The sequence below is a fragment of the Phyllostomus discolor genome, chromosome 10 (assembly GCF_004126475.2).
Source record: "Phyllostomus discolor isolate MPI-MPIP mPhyDis1 chromosome 10, mPhyDis1.pri.v3, whole genome shotgun sequence".
Classification (NCBI taxonomy): Eukaryota; Metazoa; Chordata; class Mammalia; order Chiroptera; family Phyllostomidae; genus Phyllostomus; species Phyllostomus discolor.
Genome location: NC_040912.2, coordinates 71595909 through 71616487, shown reverse-complemented (window position 1 = coordinate 71616487; position 20579 = coordinate 71595909).

The following is a 20579-nucleotide window of genomic DNA, read 5'->3' as shown; positions in this document are numbered from 1 at the left end:
TCTTATTCTGCTTCTGAGAATGCACATGACCAGAAAATAGAATGGTGCAAAGACCATTTGCCTTTGTTAAGCACTTACTTCTGCTGTGAGAAGAAAGAAATGCCCTTCCTTGGGTTGCAGGAACAAATGTAAAAGGAAATGAACAGAAAAAAAGAAAAGGTTATCTACAAGAGTCCTACTTAGGCAACATGCTAGTAAACTCTGGCATCTTCTAGAATTCTATCACTTTCCGTTATACATAGCATATGTTCAAGTCAAACACCAAACAGAAAATTTGGAACCTCAGAGATGCCTGCAAAAAAAGAAATTATGCACAGAAATTGAGGTCTACAGGGGTGTGATCAGCCTGATTTCAGAAGGGCTGGCAAATCCTTCACAGGCTTCCTCTTTTCATGGCTGCATGCTAAAATGCAGGAGATTAACATGCTAAATAGGAAAACCTGGGTTGTCAGTTGCTTGTGTTTGTCTGCCAGAATCTTAAAATTAGGTCATGGCTGCCGGGGAAAATTCCTTCTCAGATGGCAGGCTGAGAGAACATGTTAACAGACTCAGACAGGAAGAAATACCTCCTGAACTACTCTAAATGATGGGAATAATACATCCTATAAAAATTATGTCAAGTTGTTATTCCATGATCTTTCAATATGAACCAAGAAACGTGTCTCTGAACTTCACATCACACTTTCCACCCTGCCCTTGAAAATAAACAGACAAATCTCTTTTATAGGGTTTTCCAGCTGTTTCCACCTACTTGAATATTTAACATTCTAAGTACAGCATTTTTTTCAATGAACACCACCACTCTTGACAGTTCTAAGATACACTGAATTTTAAGATTCCATCTGTAGTTAAGGATAACATTCCTGAAAGATAAATGCATATATACATACATGCATACATAAATTTACTTTTTGTAAGGAATTACTGGTAGAGTCACAAACATGCATAAGAAAACATTTACAACGTGTCCCTTGTATTTTACTGTCTTCAAAATAATGGTTGTTTTTTAGTAGTAAAACTGAAATGCTATTACAATGTTTTGCTAAAATTTCATAGACTTTAATGATTAAAGTAAACCTTTTGACCATAAGTTAATAATAATGAGGAACTTGAGGTTGATAAGTCTCTTGTTTTTTTAAAAAGGAAATCAGTGCATAGTAGTGGAAAGACCATCAATACAAGGTCAAAAACAAGAAGTTCAGTTGTGCTTTTATAATGTTATAACCTTAGGAGTTCACTTATCTGCAAAATGATTAGCTAGAAATAGAAGACTTATAACCAACTTCTACCTGTAAAACAGCACAATTACTTTATTTGAATTATAAGTGCTCATGAAGATAACATCTGAAATATTCCTAGTATTGGAATGCATTATTAATTCATAAATAGTTACATAATAATTAATATTATGCATAAGAAGTAGTAAACAACAACAGATAAATATGGCCCTGCCAAATATGGAAGGTGGTCAGATCAAATTGGACTTAAAATTTCAACACCCTCTTTTTGGCCATAATAATTTATTGTACCTGTTTCCTATGCACAGCAGTACAGACATCTATTATAGAGGAGAATATACCCCTTTAGCTCAGGTAAGGGTCTGTGCATCTCTTAGAGATGAGGAACTGGTAAATACATGGGTATTTATAATAATTAGGACTTATAAATTATAAATCTGAAAATTGTGATAATAAACATTTCAGAGCATAAAATTCTGATTTAGGTTCCTGGGTGATAGAGTTTTATAATTTGACATATTTTAGTCTGAGAAGCCCAAGACATACAGGACTGGAGCAATGTTACAGAACCAGCCAATGGTGGTCTAGAGCAGCTGTAGTGTTTGATTGCCCACGGCTAAGAAGGGTGACTTCCAAGGCAAGAGTTTGGTGAAAAAGGAAAGAGTTTATTTGTTTAAAGGTTATACAGATTTAGAATAATGTCAGATTTCTGCCATTAAGCCCTGCTCCCTTTAAAATGCCCACAAATGAATAGTCCTCCCTCCCTCTGCCAAGCCTGACCAGTTTCAGAATATGCCACTCAGAAGTGCTGTCCTTCAGAAACATGGAAGTCTGCAGTTCAGCATTTCCAGTCACAGTTAAGCTCTAGGCTGAACTCTCAAGTGTCTATGTGCTTGGCCAGGCAGGTCCCCCACAGTGCTGCCAGCTCTGCCACCATCTTCTATGCAGAAGGGGGGCTGGGATGTTCCCAATGGGCCTCCAGACCTCCAGACCAACCAACAGGCAACCCGCCCAGCAGATCTTGTGTTTTTTGGCACACTCCAATTTTAAAGACTTGGCTCACAACTTCCTGTGCCGCTGAATATCCAGCTCTTCCTATGATGCATTGGTGTCCACCATTTTTGTCAGCTCCCCAGTGTTTTGACCCTCTTTTGTCTATCATCTTTAGTCAGGGCAGAGTTCCCAACCACAAACAGGCATACAGAGTGGTCACCCAGCTCTCACAGCTAATGCAGGCACTGTATGAACTTTGCCCTGGTAATGTCATGAGTCATTCTGCTGAGTCACTCTGCAGGCACATGTCTGCACAGTACAGAATTTGCCCTGGGTAACAACCTTCTTCTGCAGCTCCTCCCTTCAGGAAGGTATGGCTGTTAATCTACCTTTGTTATGCAATATGCCTCAAACACTGTACTTTCTGCTCCCCCCACCCCCCTACTTTTTTGCAGAATTGGAGGGTTTCCCTATTTTCAGGGGACACATGCTCTGTACTCCATTACAGCAAAAACCTAAATCTAATTGTTCCAAATGCCACCCCACTATGCAATTGTGTTGTAGTCACAGAGCAATACAATTAGAGCAGCTATCAATACTCCAAAGAATCCTTTAGAGTCTTTGGGGTCAATAATTTACAGTCTGAAAAACACAATTTAAACTTCAGTTTTACTTATTGGACACCAGTAAAGTTTTCAGAAAAGAAACCTAGAAACCTAACCACATGGGGAATGATTGACTTATAGACTAATGTCTGAAGTCTAAAAAGAATTTTCAAACTTCCCTAAATAAATTTTTCATTTTATTATTCTTTGGCTATTCTTCTAAGAAAATTGCTAAATGGCAACCATGGTTAACATGGTGCTTTCTTATTTTTCCAAACACTCTTCATAAAATTGGAAGACAAAGCATGGAAACCTATCATAGTTCCACTGGGAATGCTAAATTCTTAACATTTTCATATTGTGTTTATTAAAAAACAACTACTGTGAAAGAGCCATATTGTGTAATTTTTTAATTTGTCACTCTTGGTGCTCTGAGACCAATTTCAATGTGTGTGTGGGTGGAGAATTTCCCACAACACTGAGAAGCAATTCTCAGACACCAGCAGGGTGTTTATAAACTCTACTCAGTCTGACACTATCTACCTGGAGATAGACAGCCTCAGATTCTCAGGTTAATGGCTTAGTTCGACAAGATTATTCCCCTACCTGTCAGATGCCAGTTACAAACCCAGGTTGATACCTGTGTCGCTAATGAACTAACTACAGATTGGAAGTTCCAACTACCTCCTGCTTGGACTTAAGACATCAGTCCCAAGTCTAGAATGTTATCTCTACTTCTAACCAACAAGCTATAAATCAGATGTTTTCAAGACCCTTTATCGGATTTGATCAATTTGCTAGAGCAGCTTACAGAGTTCAGAGAAACGTTTTACTTACTAGATCACTGGTTTATTACAAAAGCATAAAATTCCAGCATCCAAATGGAAGAGATTCATAGGGCAAGGTGTGTGGGAAACAGTGTGGGGCTTCCATGTCCTCTCAAGGTATGCCATTGCCCCAGCACCTCCACGTATTTACTAATCTGGGTGCTCTCAGAACCCAGTACTCTTGGGGTTTTATGGAGGCTTCATTACATAGACATGAATGATTGAATCATTTTCCACTGGGTCTCAATTCAGCCTCCAAACCCTCCTTCTTCCCCAAAAGTTGAGGGGTTAGACTGAAAGTTCCTACCCTCCAATCACAGGGTTGGTTTTCCAGGAAGCCAGCCCCTACCTTTAGATGCTCCAAAGTACCTCACTGACATAAAAAAAGAGACAACTTTATCTCTCTCACCATTAAGAAGTGCTTAGGGTTTTTAGTAACTGTGTGCTAGAAATGGAAAGACTAGATATATATTTCTTCCTATAAATCAAAATATTACTTTACCTTCTAGAAACTATTGGCAAGAATTTTAATATATACATATCTTTTTTCCTGTAATGTATATGTTTTCACATCCTATAATTTCTCTGGATTTTGATCACCAATGCAAAGATTTCTTTGTGCTAAGGCAACTCTACTAACCAAGGAGTAACAGGCCTGGGTGGATGATGCAGAGAAAGTGAATACATTTAATAACATTTTATTTCTGAATATCTCTAGTGATAGGCATAAAGATAAAGTTAAGAAATAAACAGTAGATGATAGTGCAATTACTCGGGTTCATAACTGCAGGAATAGCCATGAGCAAAGACTGCTGCGTAGGGACTTCAGGCCAGTTATCCAGATATTTTATAGGTCCTGTGTGAGATTCCGCTATCACTCTCATTAGTATCTTGGGCAAGGACTAGGAGACTGATTGCAGTCAGTGATCTACCAAAGCTGGTTTAAACAATTCACCTGTTAAATGGCAGATATGGTTTATGTACCTATCATTTCCATATACGTATATGGAAAATAAAATGTTGATGTGCTGAATTAATTAAACAGGATGGATGCAGCAGAGATAAACACAAATTTTATACTTAAGTGCAAAAACTCAAAATTACCAAATTGATACCAGAGATGCAAATTAAAACCACAATGAGATACCACTTCACACCAGAGAGAATGGCCATCATAAACAAAGCAACAAACAAGTGTTGAAGAGGTTGTGGAGGAAAGGGAACCCTAGTGCACTGCTGGTGGGATTGCAGACTGGTACAACCAGTATGGAAAACTGTATGGAATTTTCTCAGTAAACTAAAAATGGATCTGCCTTTTGACCCAACAATTCCACTATGAGTATTATATCCTAAGAACCCTGAAACACCAATCCAAAAGAACCTATGCACTCCAATGTTCATAGCAGCACAATTTACAATAGCTAAGTGTTGGAAGCAACCTAGGTGCCCATCAGTAAATGAGTGGACCAAAAAACTATGGTACATTTACACAATGGAATTCTATGCAGCAGAAAGAAAGAAGGAGCTCCTACCCTTTGCAATAGCATGGATGGAACTGGAATGTATTATGCTAAGCAAAATAAGCCAGGTGTTGAAAGACAATTACTATGTGATCTCATCTTTAATAGGAACTTAAACAACAAAACAAAGAAACGAGCAAAATATAACCAAAGACACTGAAATTAAGAACAGGCTAACAAGAGGGGAGAGAGGAGGGAATCCATGGGTAAAGGAGAAGGGTTTACAGGAAAAAGTATTAAGGACACATGGACCAAAACTAAGGGTGGGTGGAAATGGGAGAGAGGTGGGGAGGTCTGGGTGGGTTGGTTGGAATGGGAGTAAAAGACAGAAAACTGTACTTGAACAACAATTAAATAAAAGAAGAAGAAAAAAGTTCTACATTAATGTAGAACAACCCATATTTTCAAAAGCCAGGTATTTTAGCTAAATAACAGCCACAATATTTTATGGCTTACCTGATGAAAGACATTTTGCTTATATTACCTACATGAACTTGCTCTCCTGCTCAAAACCATGCTATACAATAAATAATTAAGACAAGAAGTGATGTCAGGTGATGATAAGGAGAAAAATAACTTCTGGCTCTAATCCTCCTTGTACAACTAAAGTTATCCATGCAATTCCAAATGGTTCAAATCAGAGGAGGAGAATACATGCATTTTCTGTGCAATTAGAGACAGAATAGCATATACTAGTCAATTAAGATCTTTTTCTACTTTGTATCTAATAAACCAAATCATATAATGCCGATGTATATTCTGAGTGCTCCATGGTACTGGGGAGCCACAGTGGTGTATAAAATGAAGAAAAAAATGTTCATCTCTTACTCTACCACCTTTATTTTATTTTTAACTTTTATTGAAATGTCTTATTTTTTTCTCCTTCAATGTCATCTCTTCATTTTATTTATTTTAAATAATTTTACAAATTTTTCAGTTACAGCTGACATACATTATTATATTAGTTGCAGGTATACACTCCAAAAATTAGATACTACATAACTTACTAAGTAATCATCCTGATAAGTCTTTCACCCATCTGCTACCATAAATAGTTATGAGAATAGTATTCACTATACAAGGTCTGTCCAGAAAAAGTCAAGCCATTGTTAATATAACAAGAACAGTTTGCATGACATTGATGTAAGCTGGCAGCCAAGGAGAGTGGACCAGAATATGCATATGTAAATAATGTTCTAGTAAGGGGGAGTGGTCGACGCCTTTGTGTGAGCATGTGTACTGTGTGGCCATCACATTCAAAATGACTGATCAAATAGAGAGATGAATATACACCAAATTTTCTGTTAAGTTTGAACACACCTCTATGGAAATTATTCAGATGATTAAGGCTATACAGCTATAGGCAACTGGTGATTGGCAGCTTTATCACAATGCACCCACTCATGCATCACATCTTGTGCAGTTTTTTGGCAAAAAATCAAATCACTGAGGTGACTCAGCCCTCATACAGCTCAGATTTGACACTCTGAGACTTCTGGCTTTGCCCAAAACTAAAATCACCATTGAAAAGGAAGAGATTTCAGACTGCTGATGAGATTCAGGAAAATACCCTGGGGCAGCTGATGGTGATTGGGAGAACAGTGTGAGGCCCCAAGGTGCCTAATTTGAAGGGCACTGAGGCATCATTGTCCTGTGTACAATGTTTGTTGTATCTTGTATCTTCTTCAATAACTATCTCCAGTTTTCATATTACATGGCTGGTTACCTCCTGCACATTCCCTATGCTATACTTTACATTTCCATGACTATTCTGTGACTACTAATTTGTACTTCTTAATCCTTCAACTTTTTCAACCATCTCCCTAATCCCCCTCCCATCTGGCAACAGTGAAAATGTTCTCTGTATCTATGAGTCTGTTTCTGTTCTGCTTGCTCATTTGTTTTATAGATTCAATCATTGATGGATATGCATGCATTGCTATTTTATTGCCCATATTTTTATTTTTTTCTTGAAGAAACACCTTTAATGTTTCATATAATACTGGTTCTCTACCATCCTTATTTTTATTTTTGAAAACATTGACTTCCTTGCCCTCTCCCCCTTCACCACCCGGCCACACACAATGGAATTATTATTATTAAGCCATAAAAAAAGGATAAAATCTTTCCATTTGCTATGGCATGGATGAAAATTGAAGGCATTTTGCTGAGTGAAATCAGTCAGACAGAGAAAGATGAATACTGTATGACCTCACTTACATGTGGAATCTAAAACAGCAACAACAAACAAAACTAAGCTCATAGATACAGTGCACAGACTGGTAGTTGCCAGCATAGGCAGTATGGGGATGGGTGAGCAGAGTCAAAATGCACAAACTTTCAACTATGAAGTATATAAGTCATGGGGATGTGATGCACAGTGTGGTGACTATAGTAAATAATACTCTATCACATATTTGAAAGTTACTAAGAGTAGATGATAGAAGCTCTTAAGACAAGAAAAATAATTGTGCAGCTATGTATGCTGACAGATGGTGACTAGACTTACTGTTGTAATCATTTTGGAATATCTGCAAATATCAAATCATTATGTTAAACCTAATAAAATACTGTATGTTAATTATACCTCAATTTAAAAAAATACATAGCAAAATGGTGCCATAAATTATACATATAACACTTTCAAAAATTGATTTTATCAATCATAACAGCGTCTCTTATCACTAAAATCTATGTATAAAAATATATTTTGATGCTTAGGTAGTGTTTCAAACACAAATGTATTTTGGGGAAACCTGTACTAATTTTGTAATTCACTAGAATTCAGAAACCACTGAGGTCTGAGGTAATGATCCATAAGATATATGGCAAAACACAAATGTATATAATTTCTAATGTCAGTTTTGATCCTGAAAAATCAAAGCTACTTAGACATTATAAAGAAATTTAATGAGGTATAAATCCTTTGGAAAAAGGGTATGACAAAATAGTATCACCAATTTACAATCTGCAAATTCATGAACTGTTTTTTTCAACACTGGTGAACTAATTTCATATCTCAATAGAAAATTTATCAAAGAGCTAAAGAAATAAACATATTACTAAAATACACTGTTAACATAGGAAATCACTAAGACAAAATAGAAACAAGATAGGTATATATGTGTATGCTCCTGATCTGTCATCAATCCAGAAGTTATCAAGCCATATTACATGAAAAATAGAGACGTTTATTGAAGAAGATACAAAATTCAACAAATGCTGTACATAGGGCAGTGATACTTCAGTTCCCTTCAAAGTAGGCACCTTGGGAACTCTCACATAGTTCCCCCAGTAGCCACCAACTTCCTTGTTATATTTTCCTGAATCTTACCAACAGTCTGAAATCTCTTCCTTTTCAAAGGTGATTTTAGTTTTGGGCAAAGCCAGAAGTCTCAGAGTGCCACCTGGGTGATTTGATGTTTTGCCAAAAAGCTCTGCACGAGATGTGATGCATGAGTGGGCATGTTGTCATGATAAAGCTGCCAACCACCAGTTGCCTATATCTGTGGCCTTCTGAATCATCTGAAAAATTTCCACAGAGGAATGTTCAAGCTTAACGTGAAATTTGGTGCAGATTCATTGCTCTACTCGCTATTGTCACAGCCACACAATACACATGCTCACCAATGGTGTCTACAACCCCCACTGACTAGTACAGTGAAGTCATCATTTTCATGCATATGTGTTTCAACCCACTATCTTTGGCTGCCAGAATGCATCAATGTTGTGTAAACTGTTCTCATTATATTAACAATGGCTTGGCTTTTACCAGACAGGCCTTATATATATATATATATACATATATAACTTGTATATTCTGTATACATTTCTAGATATATTTAAACATATATTAATTTAAACATTGTTACAGTTATTTGCTATAGGTTGAATTGTATCTCCTTTTCAAATCAATTTAACCCCTACTCACAATGTGATAGAGTTTGGAGGTGGAGCTTTTGGGAGATATTTAGGTTTAGATGAGTTCACAAGGGTAGGGGCCACCATGATGAGATTATAAGAAGTGTAAGCGACACCTGAGATCTCTCTCTCTCTGTTGTGTGGACACAGTGAGAGGCAACCATCTGCAAGCCAGGAAGAGCGCCCTCACCAGACTCTGATCATGTGACTCTGACCTCAGACTTCAGCCTGCAGAACTGTGAGTACTACATCTCTGTTATTTAAGCCCGTCAGTCTGTTATTTTGTTATGGTAGCCCCCCTGAAGACTAATATATTACTCTTACTAGTGCTGTTTCAGTTTTTTATAAACCATTAAGAGTAACTTCCAGAGGTCATGACACTTCACCACTAAGTACTTCAGCATGTATCTCCTGATGCAAAAAGGATTGATTCTCTTCATCATACTACAATTTCAAAATTCAGGAAATTGACCATTAATACATTATAATCTAGCATATAGTCCATTTGAGAATTTTACCAATTTCTTTTTTAACCCAGTATCATATGTTGCACTTAGTTGCACTATTTTTAGTATCTCTCCTTTAAAGTGGAATTCCTTAGCTTTTCTTTGTTTTTATGCATTGACATTTTTGAAGAGATATCTTTCAATTTTTGTTCTCTGATTGTTCCACCGTGACTAATTTGGATTCTATATTTCTAAAGAAAAGTGCATGTTCTATGAGTGGTGTTGTCTTTCTCAGTGTATCATCACACCAGAAGGCCCCTAGTAACAGTTTTTTCCATGTTTGATGATAATAACTTTAATAATTTAGTTAAAAGGATTTTGCCCAGGTTATTTCAACCTTCATGATTTTTTTCCTTTGTAATTACTAAACATCCTGTGGGGAGAACCTTTGAGATTGCATAAATATCTTTTTCCCTAACCAGCTCTCATGAATTGTTTTAGAATCCATTGATGATTATGGGGCATATCTCTTTTTATTGTGCTTTGTTTTACTGTGTTTCACAGATGTTGCATTTTTACAAATTGGAGGTATGACCCTCCACCAGAGAAAAGATTATGATTTGGTGAAGGCTGAGATGATGGTTAGCATTTTTAGAAATAAAGTATTTTTTAATTAAGGTATGTACATTGTTTCTTTAGTCACAGTGCTATTGCACACTTACTAGATGACAGTAGTAGTAAAAACATAAATTTTTTATGCACTGGGAAGTGAAAAAATTTGTGTGACTTGCTTTACTGCAATATTTGCTTTATTGCAGAGGTCTGAAATCAAACCACCAAGCCACCTTGGTGGCTACCACCAAGGTGTGTCTGTATTGCCTGTATCAGTTATTATATGATGGTTTCAGAATGGTGTTTTTTCTGAGTATATCATTCTTTATGCATTAGTATATTTATGGTCTACTGAAAAGAAGAGCTCAAAGTGGGAAGCTCCTTTAGACTAAGTAAGCAGGACAGGTTTATGTTTAATGATAACGATAATAAATGAAAAGTTGAAAATCCAGGAAAGAGCATTTTGGCCATAAAGAGCTGAAGGTGTGAATACTCTCTGGCCTAAGTTTGGCAACAGACCTCTAATTAATTCATGTGTAAATTAAACACCTCAGATAGAAGCAGTATACATGCAAAAAAGCTTTATTTAAATAGCTAATTAATTGAAAGCAAACCAGTTTTTCTGGGATCACAGTTTGAGTCCAATATGCCCAGAACAATCTCAATTTATGTCTATTTCCCTGGCATCATAATTAATAAAGGCACCTTTACACTCCTCCAAAGTCCCAGTTTGGGTGATAAGTATTATGATTACCCTTGTCCACAGATTCTAAGAAGTAAATAAATTATAATGTCTTCCCACGGAGGACAAGACTTGGTTGTGCCATTGACACACAGTTCATACCAAAACACAGGTAACCATTTTCTTTTCTAGGTTGTGGAAATTAGATAGGTCCCCACCCCATCCAGTTGCTTTTTGCATTAGCTGCTCACTCCTGCAATGAACAAGTGCATCTTAACCCAACCAGAATTTCTGCTGTTACATTTTATATCCATCCCTTTATCTTGGTGGATAAATATGACCACTGTGCTACATGCAAGCATTATTTATGTGTGTGAATGCTCTAATAGCCATAAATCTGGTTATGTTTTCTTTTTAAATTTTTATTCTCACTGAAAGATATGCTCATTGATTTCAGAGAGAGAGGAAGGGAGAAAGAGAGGGAGAGAAATATTGATATGGAAGAAACCTTGGTTGCCTCCCACACATGTCCCAATCAGGGATCAAACCTCACAACCTAGGTATATGCCCTGACTGGGGATCAAATCCGCAACACTTCGGTGAATGGGATAACTCTCCAACCAACCAAGCCACCCAGCCAGGGTTGTGGTTACTTTTTTACTAGGTAAAAAAAACCTACACTAAAAAACAAGATGAGAGAAAGTCTTCTGAAAAAAATCTAGTATCAAAGACTAGGCAAAGAGACATGTTAAAACACTTTGGAATGGAGTTCTCTGAGGCATACCCCAACATAAATCAAAATAGAAAGCAGCTATATACCATGAATGGGTTGCTTTACTGCACAGGGAACTGTTTTGCCACAACTGTGATTCAACCTATTTTCTTGATTTTCATTAGGGGTCAAGTCAAGAGTAGTCAAGTCAAAACTTGACTACTGTTTGACAAATGATTTCCCAACCTGAATCAGAAACACCTTCTTACCGTTCAGTTTGTTTTTGCAACTACCTCAATGTTCCTCTGAACTTTAATGCCCCATCAGCATTGTAAATGTACATGCTTTCTTATCCCTTCAGGCTAGCCCCTCTTTTTGATTTTAATGTTTCTCATAATGGCAAAAATCCCTACTTTAACCAAGTTTGAATATTACATTTATTTTTCTTTCTCCTTCTCCTTCACTATCTATGTGCTGTTGGTTACTAAGGCTTAACAGTTCTATCTCTTTTATACACTCATATTTTTGTGTATCTCCTCCTTTCTCTTCTCATTGTCACTGCTTTAGGCTCTTACCAGCTCTTTTCACAAACAGTGCCATGTTTAATGAGTTTCTCTTCCCTCCATTCTCTCCTATATATTGCTATCAGATTAATTTTTCCAGAGGATATTTAATCTGGTTACTCTCCTGCTCAAAAACCTCCCTAGCTCCCAATTTCCTAGTGAGCAACAGGTAAAGAAGCTCACAAAGTGGCTCTCATCTACCTTGCCAGCATAATCACATATCATTTGCACTTCAACTGAATATGCTGTACAATTTCCTCTTATGTAGCTCATAGTATACTACTTACTCTGCCTGAGCGCCTCTACTTTCTTTCTCTATAAGTCATGACAAAGCTTAATTGAACTACTTTATTTAAGAAGTACATTCTAATTCATTCATTCAGCTATTCCTGAACTCCCCTGATATGTACTAATGATACAATATAATATAAGCATGGTTTCTTCCCTCAAGAGGGAACTGCCTAATCACTCCAGTGGAATGTTACTCTACCTGAGTTTCTATACATGCTATCTTTCCCATGGTATTAATTCCACTGAAAACTTCATTATGGTTATTTGTATGTAAATCATAGAGTTATTTTTCAAATTACTTTCACAACTTTTTTATACAGTATTCAAGAAATATTTGTGCTATGATTAAGTTAACAAAATTTAAATAAATGACAATCATATTCCACTTCCTTTTTAGCAATTTGGTGAAGCATTTTTCTGAGCTTAACTCTCAAGTGTGTGAATATGTTCCCCTTAAATGACTAAAGACATTAAAATTATTTCTGGATCTCTATTTTTTCCAAATGTGTTGTGACTCTTTCTAAAACTTACATGTTACTAATGTTACTGAAACTTACAGGGTTGCTAAATACAAAACTTTGTGGGAGAAAAGTAAATGTTACTGTGACCAGTATGTTTAGTTTTCCAGCCTGCAGTGTCCTTCAGGGTCTCCCTGGAAATGTTATTCCCTGATTTCTGATTGTCACAAAGTCACATACTGATTGAGTTGTTAATAGATCTGAGAACCAAAAAGAGAAAAGCAGACAGTTATTCTTTTTATTAGTTTATATTCTTGTATTAGTTTCAGGTGGAAAAGCAGGCAATTATTAATGTCTTACTTTTTAAAGATTAGACTTTAGAGTACACAGTATTTCTTTAAACTAACCTATGCAGATTCATTATTTTCTTGCATGAAACCACCTTACATGACCTATGAAAGTGGTTTTAGAAATACAATAAAAGAAGTATAAAGGAAAGCTATTCACTTTGAGTTTATCAGGCCCTAATCACATCTAATGAGTTTCAAATCAGGTTGACTTATCAAGAGAAATGTACTTGCCCTCACATCTAAAACTTGTCTCTCTACTTTCAGATGAAACCATTACGGTTAATCAACACTTGTAGTTTTCCAGTTTCTCTAATCTCATTCACAGATGCCAGTAAGAATCTAGACAGCATGAGTACACAGCCATAAGGCTAAATCAACTTCTCACAGTAGTCATAGCCAGGAAGCCAGGCTATGTTCTTCCACCTGACTGCAGTGTGGGTGCCCAGGTAGCGCTCAGTGCTTCTGTCTGCAGGAGGACCCTTCTTCCCTCTCCCAGAGACTCTGAATCAACAAAGATCCATGGATCAACGTTCTTTGTGAGAAATCCAGAAACGAGTTTAGAGGCCTCTGCACCCCAGGTGAGCCCGACACCAGCCTCATCAAAGCCAGTAGGAAAATTCAGGGCATTCCTTCCCTCACATTAGTCCCTTCCACCAGCTCAGCACCATGTCATTAGAGGAAAACTGCTAGTTCCCTGCTGCTCCCTGAGAAGGGATAGAGAAGGTTTGACCTCATATTCATTTGTCAGACATTTCAGGGGGCTGTCAGAGGGGCTGCTGTCTGTCTCACCCAACTGAGACCAATGAAGAAGTCCAGCATGCTCTGGAAGCCTGAGTGGTTTGCAGTAGCTCCAGAGAACCTGTAGTACTGCAGATAGACACCAGAGGGAACAAGAGATAACAAACTCCTGAAAAAAGGAAACAGCCCATCCCTCTAATTTGAAATTAAACCCAGAGAAGACACAGTCACAGAAAAGATTTGAGAGGCCCCTAGACTCTCAGGGAAACAAAAATTGACACAGGAATGAGACATCACTGCATACCTGTTTGGCCAAAATCTGAAGCTGACAATGACAAATGCTGATGAGGATGTGGAGCAACAGGACCTCTCCTTCACTGCTGGTGAGAGCGGAGAGTGCAAAAGGGTGCAGCCACTCTGAAGCCAGTGTAGCAGTTACTTACAAAACTGAGCACACATACATTTATACAACTCAGCCATCATGCTACTTGATTTACCCAAAGAAGCTGATAACTGGTATCTACACAAAAACCTGCAGAAGGATGTTTATAGCAGTTTTAATCATAATTGCCAAAACTTGGAAGCCACCAAGATGTGCTTCAGTAAGTAAATGGATAAATAAACTGTGGCACATCTAGGCAATGAAAAATTATTCAGCTCTATTCTAAGGAATGAGCCATCAAGCCATGAAAAGTCATGGAGGAAGCTTAAGGCATATTAGTAAGTGAATGAAGCCAATCTGAAAAGGCTGCATACTGCATGATTTCAACTCAGTGGATACTCTGGGAAAGGAAAAATGATAGAGATGGTGAAAAGATCAGTGGATTGCAAGTATTAGAAGAGGGGCAGGGAGGAGATGGAAGCATGCATGGGCAGAGCACAGACAATTTTAGGCAGTGAAAATGTCTATATTATAGTATAATGATGGGTGTGTGTAATTATGCATTTGTCCAAATCTATAGATATACAACACCTGGAGTGGACCCTAGTGCAACCTATGGACTGTAGGTGAAGTGTCAGTCATTGTATGTTCATCAGTTGAGCTAACAAATGTACCACTTTTGTGGTGAAGGTTGACAAGGAGGGGGAAATGCATGAGTGAGACAAAGGGGTAATAGGAACTCTCTGTGCCTTCTCAATTTTGCTGTGAACCTAACACTGCTCTAGAGAAATGAAGTTTTTAAAAAATATACTTGTAAAAATACATTAGTTAGCACACAACATAAAAAGATATAATTTGTGACATCAATAGCTTAAAATGTGGGGGAGACTAAAAGTATAGAGTTTTACATGCAACTGAAGTTGTTATCAGCTTAAAACAAATTACTATAACTTTATGATGTCTTTCTTATGTAGCCCTGGGGTAAATGCAAAGAAAACACCTATGGCACATACAGGAAAAGAAAATGAGAAGAGAATCAAGGCATGTCAATGTAAAGAAAAATCAATGAATCACAAAGGAAGGTAGTGAGAAGCAAGAAAGACAAAAAAGCTACAAAAGAGAAAACAATGATCAAAAATAATAATAATAAATCGTTCCATATAAGGACATACAAAAAATCTAGATCTGTTCCCACGTAATACAGATATTTTCCTGGATTTTCATCTAGAAGTCTTGTTTGATGTGGACCCCGGCTTGTGGGGTCCACCACATTGTGCACGAGGCATAAGAAATTCACACAGACTACCTAATCCTGTGGAGGAAAAGGGACAGCATGGCTTTTCTCTCAAGAGGAGAAAAGAGCCCTGGCCCTTACTATGACTGACCTTTATTTCTTTTTCTTGGCACATTACATGATGGTCCTCATTTACTATGCACAGGTTTGCTTGAAGTGGTTACCTTTTACACAAAACAAATGAGATGATGCCGCTAATCAATCACAGAAGAAGGATATTTGCAAATGCAAAGGGAAAAGTGGTTGAACTGGTTACACACGTCCTTGAGAGGTTTAGCATGGACTTTAGAAAATTACAGTAGGCACTTGCTGCCTCAATTCAGGGTGAGGGAGTCTTAGCAAAAGCGAGTCTCAAAGCAGCTTAGGTACATTGCAGGCCTGTTTCCCCACGGGAGAACCTATCTGTGGGCATGGGTCCTGTCTGGGTCCACACCACACAGAATGACCTCCTATACTTCTCCCCTTGTTTTTAGTCAGGACCACTATAGATCCCACAAAGCATGCTACTCGCTGGTCTCTCACATGACCTTGGGAAAATAATTCGCAAATGCGTCAAAGTGTCACAGGTGGGCACAGGTAACCAGGTCCTTAGTGATCGGGACAAAGAATTGAACTGAACACCCAGAGTTCGTAGAAGAGAACATGGTAGCAGGTGAACTCCAAGCAGAGATCGACCTCATGGGCTGGAGGGACTCTATTCTTATAGGGAGGATCCTTTCTGGCTAGTTTTGGTGGGCTTTTACTGAGTATACACAAGTAGTTGCATTACTTTAAAACTACTGCGCATGTGGTTACCCATGATCCTCCCTGATTGGCCACCAGGGAAGAGGTTCCCACAATGCTATGGAATTAATCCCCGTTTCTCTTGGGGTCCCCCTGTACTCGGTTCACCTTTCCCTAAGCCAGAGAATTATAGCTCTCCATGCTTGAGATTGGTGAAAAAGAAAAGAGTTATTTATTCAAGTTATACAGACTAAAAGTAATGACTTAATGTCTTTGTCAAAATCCCAAAGTCCCTTGAAACACCCACAAACACACACAGTCCTTCCTTCCCCCCTTTGCCCAGTTTGTGGTACCATATCTCAGGAAAAGAAATAGAAGTCCATGGCTTAGGCAGCTCTCGGTTTTTCCCAGTAATTTGTGCTCAGCTGACAGGCCTTCCTTAGTTCCTAGCACCATTGGTTGTGTTGCCAGGATCTCCAGCTAAAGCTGCGTGGTGATTCTTCTCATGGCTGGGGCGGTGCGGGGGAGGTGGGGCGGAGGGGTGATCCCCCTTTCTGGGACAGCAATGACAGCAGCAGCAGCAGCAGCGCCCAGAGGGCTAGCACGGAGCTTATCGTGTCCTGGCCCCAGGTCCAGAGCAGGTGGCTATGAGATTGGCCTGAGGCTCTGAGAGCCCACCGTGTGAGTGTGGGAGCATTGCACCGAGGTCTGGTGGTGGCTGCAGCAGCAAGGCGGTGACCCCGTGCTCCCGAGTCACTTACTGGTGGCCCCTTCTCGTGGCCCTGGCTGCAGAGCCGGCTGGGGCTCAGAGCCAGGCAGTAGAGGAGCCGCAGGCGGCTGCGTCTCAGATGTTGTCTGCATGGCTGAGGGAGTCCCCATTCTGCTAAAGCCACATGGTTCTCTCTTCAATGGCCACCAAGTCTGGGTTTTCAATCCCCGAGCCAATCATCCTCTGCAGCCCCATTTCCGACTCCTCCCACACTCGGCCTCACATGCCAGAACTCATCTTTCCAGCTTTACTGGGCTGCCATCATGAGTCTGGGTAGGCGTGGCCCTATGTCATGGAGCCAGTCGTCTCTGAGCTCCCACGCAGGCGCTATAACTACGGGGAGTTGCCTCCCAGTTACATCTTGGTGGGGAAGTTACTTCCATTCCTCTGGCTCAGAGCTGGTCACAGCTATTTAACATATCTATGCAACCAGTTAAAGGTTATAGATATGTTAAATGACCATGCCAGATGGTAGCTGCAAAGGCTGTTGCTATGCGAAACAGCTCTCAATGGCCCTGCTTCATTTGTCCCTTCCCCAAACCCATACCTGGGGTGGAGGGTGAGGACATCCTATATATTTTTCTAATATTTCCTGGACACCTTGAGTTCTGAACCCCACTCCAAATCTCCATTTGGGGACCCCTCTGGCTGCACCCTCCTACAAAAGTACACAGAACATTATTATAATCAATAAGCAACCAGCGGTTCCAAAGACCCACATTCTCAGAACAGGCCCATCAATCATTGTCAGGTAGTAATGATCAAATAGATAACATTCAAAGAACTCTGAGGGCCTATTTTGAGTCAGGGTCAGATAGCTAAAGGGCCACAAAACTTTAAGGAAATAAATTCATTTCAGCCTTGAATCCCTATCATTAAAATTGAGGGTATTAGCAAAGTAGGTTTCATAGGATTTTATGCATTCTTTCTTAGGCCTGATCACCCTGGGAAACCTGCCCTTTCCCACACAGGGCTGCACCACCTCAGGCATTGTTTCAGGCTTAGGTCAAGCAGGGGAAGTGAGGCAGCCAAGACATAAGAAGACTTCTTGCAGACAGAATGAGGACTCAGGCTATGGCAAAGTCGAGGGGCAAGGGTCCATCACCCCCTTTTTCTATAGCCCCCCAAGTCCTTCCCTGAGGCCCTCCTCATGATCATGCCTGTCTCAGGTCATCCCTCCCTTGAGGAATCTTACCCGTCACTGGCTAACCAATCAAGCACTGGGGGCCAGGCAAGGTGAAGTAAAGTGGGCAGAGGGGGTGCTCCTGCCAGGGAGATAAGCTTTGTCTCCTTAGTGGCTTATGGCCCCAAGGTCACTCACTCAGCCTTAGCCATGGTGGGTTTACAGCTCTTGAAATCAGGCAGGGCGGTTCCCAAAGTCTAACCTCCCCTTTTTTGTTTGTAAATGCAATTGTAGTTGTTAAGCCTGTGAAAACTACTATTTGTTGTTACCAAATGCCATATGAAGAAAACAACTTTATATACATCATGAAGCACAAATAAGGATTAAGACAAGGAGACATCCAATGGCTGCCATGACCCAAACTTGTAAATTCAGTCCATTGAAGCGGTTTTTAGCGTTCATCTATTGTAAGATTATTGTCGAGGGTCTGGAACACTTTTTGTTCAGTAAGGCCTTCGCTTGGGCATTAAGAGCCTTGATTTTCCCCCCATGTGATGGGGACACGCCTAAAGGGAATGGAATGGAGTACTGAGGGGTTGTTGCCCTCTGCAGGAGGTGCTTGAGCATTGACCCCTGTCGTTAGGGCAGGCCCCATCCTCCTCTATGGGCAGACCCAAGCCTGTGTGTGATGGTGTGTGTGTCTGTTTTCCTGCTGGTTGTTCAGGGTCAGCTGGGCCATCTGGTCTGTCAGTCGATTTGTTCTCAGCTCCAGGTAGCAGAGCTTGGTGTCTGTACTGCTCATGATAAGGCTTGACTCTTTTCGCTGGTAGCCAGACAGGACCTGTAGAGATGGAAACACACACATACCCTCTTCCCCAAGTTAAGAGGCCTACAGGGCCCTGCCAAGAGCCATCTCCTAGTGAATCTCTATATAAAACCTGAGGATAAGATGACTTTGGCTCTTTCTTCTGAAAATGTTTCTCAATTGGAGTACAGAGTGATTCATCACAATTTAGAAAATTATATGTAAATATGGCTAACATAATCAAATTTTCAGGGAAAGGACTCATGATTCCCCTTTTTCTGTTTCTTTAAGAAGACTTTTAAAAGTATGATGAGCCCGTTCTACAATTGCCTTACCTGTTGGATTCTAACGTATTCCTGTTTTATATTGGATATTCCAAAACTGAAGAAAAACCTGAGTTCAATAGGCAAGGTATCCAGGGCCATTATCAGTTATAATTTGCTGAGGCCATCCTAAATGAGTAAAGGCCTCAAGTTGATAGGCTTGTATATTTTCAGCAGATTCTCCTGTGAAGGCAGAGCATGTATGGCACCAGAATAAGTATTAATAGAAATATGAACATATTTGAATTTTCCAAAGGGAGCATAATGAGTGACATCTGTTCGCCAAATTATTTGAGAACTAAGACCTGGTAAATGGGGGTGTCTTGCTAAGGGCTTGGCAATCAGGACATTCTTTAATAATTTGCTTAGCTTGGAAAGACGGGCCCCCCACTGTTTCCACAAGGTGCAATGAGTTTAAACAGCAAGTGAATTACCCTGTTGTTCTCAGGACCTAGTAGCTCCTAGGTTCAGAGTTTTCAAGAAAAGTAGGAAAGATGGAGGTGGGGGTGCTCTGCTTAAATATGTTTTAGACAAAAGTGGTTGTGTGCCAAGGGCCTTTTGTGAGTCGGTTGACTGACTATTCCCTCCAGAAGACTAGCCAGTTCTTCCCCAAGGAAATGATCAGTATTTACAGGTACTGAGTTAAAAAATGATACTTAGTCTTCTGTGGAGAAGGGCTAGTTCTCCATGGGAGACAGTACACCTATATTTCATTTTTATAATAAAGGGTCATGGCTCTGGCATAAATAAGGAGGATTCTTAACATTTCTTTAACATGTCACACCCCCCATTCCACTTATAGCATGCTTTAGGTTGACAAATTTATGAACACATTCACACCTTTCAGAAACAGTTTTTTTCTCTACTGGCAAATACATTTACTTTTTGTGGTTGTTGTTAATTCTTATTGATTACTGCATTCCTTGAGTGTGCTCAGAAGTGAGCTGTCTCATTATCTAGTGCCCCTGACAACTTTAGGGAGGCTGGAGAAGAGGGAGGGAGGATGCTGAGCTCTGCATGGCTTGTTCCTGGGACTAAAGCAGCCCCTGGGCCGCCATAAGGAAGATTCAGACTGGTTAAAAGACGCATTTTCTCATTATGTTTTTTCCTGTGATTTTACTGTCTGAGGGAAGTGAGATCTTTTTCCCTTCTTTAAACAATCAATTTAAATTCTTTCTGAGTAGAATCCTTATGATGTAACAAC